This window comes from Leptosomus discolor, chromosome 7 (assembly GCF_034619465.1).
Source record: "Leptosomus discolor isolate bLepDis1 chromosome 7, bLepDis1.hap2, whole genome shotgun sequence".
In the NCBI taxonomy this organism is placed as follows: Eukaryota; Metazoa; Chordata; class Aves; order Leptosomiformes; family Leptosomidae; genus Leptosomus; species Leptosomus discolor.
In genome coordinates this window covers 17,799,641-17,804,616 of record NC_141397.1, presented here as the reverse complement: position 1 = coordinate 17,804,616, position 4,976 = coordinate 17,799,641, and positions in this window count along the sequence as shown.

Here is a 4,976-nt window from a genome sequence, read left to right as displayed (position 1 = left end):
TTTGGTCTGAAGTCTGCATATGAGATGCAGCGTGTTGAATTCCCGGTGTGAAGTTCAGGCAGAAGAGAAACTACCTCAACGATTACTTTCAGGAATGGAGAGAGAAATGGACACATTCTTACTAAGTTTGACTTTGAATTGGCTGGTTTTGGACTACAGGAGCAAACTTTCTCCACTTGTGCTGTATGAGTTTACCTTGGCCCAGAGTTCACTTTTTGCAGTAGAAGTGGAATTACATTACCAATCAGGTTCTCTATAAGCCGTCTTTGAATGTTGTTGAATTGATTCTTTTGTCATGTTAAGGCAGCTTTCTGGCCTGCTTGGGAAGGAGCTCTGGCAGCATCATTGCTTTAAAAAGTCCTGACAGCAAGGTAAACTCTGCCTGCCTTTAGCAGCTGTCTTCTTTAGATTCTTTCATTCCCTCTTAAGTAGGGTCAGACTTGTATTTGCCTCATGCCTGTGACCTGCAATACCCAGTGTTCTGCTCTTCACAGTCACCAGGCTTTGAAAAGTGTCCATAAATACTCGCTGTGCTTGATCTATGCAGCTGTCCTGAGGCAAGTGGCTTAAGGGCAGGTATGATTATTTCAGAGTTTTCTGAAAATCTGAATTGGAACGTTCTGGGCAGTTTTTCAACATAGTTTGGTTTTATGCTATATTATCGTTTAACAATAGGTGCCCATTCTTTTAATGTAATCTTTCTGGTGCACCTGTTCCATATTTGCCAAGGAATTGTCCTTGTTCAGCAGGAAGTGAAAATGGCCCTATGAAGATGGGTTCTGTAATCTTCTTAAAGTTGTGAGCCTAGAGAAAAGGAGGAATAGAGGAGGCATGTTCACCAGGATATCAGTCAGCTCTTGAGTGAGTGATAAGGGCTCTCTAAAAGGGCTACTACCAATCACTTTGAAAAAACCATGCAGAACCTATACCTCAACAGTAATTACAGTGGTGAGACAGCTCTGGGTTTTAGTGTGGGAGCACAGATTTTTTTCCACCCATCCGACTCCAGCAAGGTGGTGTATTAGACCTTCTACTCAGTGAGAGCAAAGACAATTGCTGTCCTGATTGTATCATTAGCATTCATTTGTTTTTGTAGACTGTTAAATGTCTCTAGTTTGTTTTGCAAAAAAAACCCCTGTGAAACTCAAAATGTAGCATCCGCCACCAGATTTGTAAAAATTACAAGCGGTTAATCAAAACTCTACGTGCCAAGGCCAGTGTATGGATGAAGTTGCAAAAACTGAGTGAGGTGTTGCTTGACTGTGGCATGTTGTCCGTGCTTTTTAAGACCTCCCCTTCACAGCTCAGCATCTCAGTGTGCTCTGCCAGAATGACCAGGCAATGACTCTGTCCATCAGTGTGTCCCCCTCTCCTCCTGTAGCTTCACCGATGCTCTAAACCCACCATGCATCCAGAACACCAGGAATATTTGTTCTGACTGCTATGTCAGTCCACCAAACAAATATGCAACATGACATTACAGAATAGTGGGAAGCAATTTTAGGACTTTCTGCTTCCCTGAGAAGAGGGCTAATAACCCACAGTGCTTTGGGAAAACATTCCAGAAGGCAGTGGACTGGCCTGAGGAGTAAGAGAAACTTGAAATAAATAGTCCAATAAAGGTTCTGGTTTTAGCTCTCAGGCTTCTTAATGTAAATAAGAAAATGCTGTATTGGTAAGGAGAGTGGACATTTCATGCACTCCAGTCAGTTTGCTGTGGCTGTCTGTCAGCAGAAATGCACTGACAATTTTTTCTACTTTAACCCTATTTTGGTGATAGTTTCAGTTTGACTCATATTACTCACTTAAAGTGATGGAAACCTTCAGAGTTATGAGAGATGTTGTGTCATTTCATCAGTCATTTTGTGTTTGCAATGTATTCTGTAACTTTAATTTTTAGTAATTTCAATTCTTTATGATTATCTGGGCTTCTTATCAAAGTTTAATTATAAATTGTTGCAAAAATGAGTAAGTTACATGAAGCTGATTAGCAAAGCTTGTGGAAAAAGCTTTCGGCAAGAGGGTACTTTAGGACTTATTTTATGGGCTTGTCCAGAGGTAGCATGTTTTTGGAAAAAAGATAATTAGAGTAGTTAGGAAACTTCTAAGAATGGCAGGCTGTTTGTGTTGAGTATGATGAAAGGTGGCACAATTTTTCTTCTAAGTTTCCTTTTATTTGTATGAAACATTTTGAGTTTGTGTTGGCTCAAGATAAAAATGTAGGAGGCTGAGAGATTTTTCTTTGGTACAGGAGGAAAGAGGCAGAGAACGAGGAAGAAAAGAATAGTGAAGACATTGGCAGAAAATAATATTTGGCATTAAAAAATCGGTAATATATGAACCTCCTAGTTTGAATAAGCACAATATTTTCGTAAGTTTACCATTTCAAATGTTTGCATTTGAATGAGAGTGACTTGTTATATTTATCTGGTTATGTCTGATCTTATTTTTTGACATGAAATATTTGTGTTATATCTGCTATCTGAACTTTGGAAAGTATACCAAAGATACAGTGACAGTGGTGGTTCTGTGAGGCTTGCTGAAATTACATAGGCTCCGCGCCCTTTGAATAATTTCTTGTCTCATTTTTTTAATATTTGCCTGTTTTCCTAAAATACTGAATAGCCTGTGTCAAATTCTGGTCTTCAGTGCAACAATTAGCGCCCTGCTTTGGGACCACTGATTAGTCATGCAATAGGGAGCAGAACTTGTTGCTGCACGTTTGCTCTTCTGTTTCTGTTCCTTCATATTCTCCGTGATTTGTTTGGCAGCACGTTAGGAAGAAGTCTTATCTAGGGGTTTATTTAAAAGAGCAATGTACTTGAGTTTTTTGGGGAAATAACTGCTGCTTCTAATGTGAAGATCCTAACTGTCCCAAGATGAATCCCCAACAGCTGGTTGCCTTGCACACTAATGCCCAGTGGAAGAAGAATCTGTGCTACAGAAATAATTTGAAACTGCAAGAAAGAGGAAAATAAAAACAACTTAAACTCCAGACAAATTGGCAGGCTGGGTTGTGTAAATAAAATGGCCAGCTAATTGTATTCCCTGGTGAATCCAGTCCAAATGGACCAGACGGGTTGAGTGCATAATAGAACACATGCACCACAGTTTGAAAATCTCTGGGAATACTGAGCTGTCTTGTGCCACCCCTGATGGAGCTGAAATTGTAGTGAACAGAATGCTGGAACCATGTTGTATTATCAGAGGACATGGAACCACTTATTTGAACTAAACACTTAGTGCTGTCATGCTGGTGTGACAGAAAATGGCACTAAAGCACAGCTGAGTGGCTATTTTTGTCTGGATAAATACTCTAGTTTGTCAAGCTCTGTCTTCAGATCTGCTAAAGCACAAAGGTAGAGTTCAAAATTAGATGTTAACAACTTTATGTTAGCTCAGGAAGAAGAATCAACTCCTTTTCTTTTTAATCCTGTATGCAATTCCAAATGTCTAATAAATTAAAGTAATGGGTCTCAGTATCCTCAAAAGAGGATACTTAAGACTATGTTTCATATTATATTCCATAAAAGCAAATTTCATAGAAATTTACTTATTACTTTATTTCAGTTCATCAGTTTCTCACATTGCTGGATGTAGTGGATGTGGTGGATGAGGTCTCCAGTTGAAAAAGCATTCCTTGTAAGAGATGGTCTTCACTATATAAGCATGATCATAGTTCCCACTGATACAATTATGCGTACTGTGCTGGAGCACTTAGGGTGTTTGCTTTTGTGTCCCAAAACTAATGTCAAGATATAAAAAAAGGTAGAGGTTACAGATAAAAAGATTTCAGTCTTACTGGCTGAGCAGCCAGGCTTAGGACGTAAGTGGGAGTTCAGCGTTTCCGTTCTTGAACTAAAAGTCTAAATTTAATACTTGCTTAATAATTCTTTGGGGGCTTTTTGTCGTTCAACTTAGCTAAAGTGGGGTTCAGGTAGATCAGGGGAAAATCATAAATGTAGGGATCATGATTTCTCTGAAACATTTTCTGCAAATGTATAAAGATGGACCATTATCCCAAGACATGTTTACAGCACTTTGCAGCTGGGGAGTGCTCTGCGGCAAGCTGAAGAGGATCAGTGTGAGGCTGTTGTGTAGTGTTGGGGTGAAGAGACAATGAAGAGTAGGTAGCTGGTAGAGAAGTACTTCAGGCATATCTCAAGGTACCCCAGAGGCATAGCTGTCAGGGTACAAAACTGGAGAGGAAGCCTCAGTATGTGAGGCTACCCATACGGAAGGACGGGTAGTAGGAAATCTCCTGGCTTTCTGGCAGGACTGCTTGAGGGGAAATTTTTTGTTTGATCAATAACCAGAACTGTAATTTTAAACCGAGGTAGTGCATAGAACTTACAAGAAGTACTCAGAATGCTGCCTTGAGTATAGCTAATGAGTGTTCTTGCTAGGCTTGCGACTGAATGCTGCTGATGTTGCCTTCAAGGCAGAGGCACTATGTGCTGGTAGAGCAATGGGAAAAGATTAAAACATTTTGCCTCTCTGGTCCCCTAAAGGGGGAAATCAATAGATTTATTGTATTAACATATTATCGGGGGTGTAGGATGGAAGGATTTTCTTTAGTTGTATTTTCCTGATTTCACTAAAAATAGGATTAATATCTAAGGCCAAGATCTGCCAAGTATTTTTAAGTGCATTTTGTTAAATCCTCTAGTCCTAATTATGAATTTTAAAATATATTAGCTGAATATCTACCAAAATTCTTGAGTATAACTATTCAGTGCAACACTGTTGGCCGTTCTGGTAGCTGAATAATGTACATACACAGAGAAATACTGAGTTATTACAGGGGTAGCACCATTGTTGTTCATGGCATTGCTTGTGGCATTGCTGAAAAAAACCTCAGGAAGTCATGTTGAAGATAGGAAGGGAGCAAAGGAGTGTGATGGACAATCAAAATAATTTCTGTCCATTTTAGTTGTCAGTATTTTTTAATGTTAAGAATTGGAGAGGAATTTTAA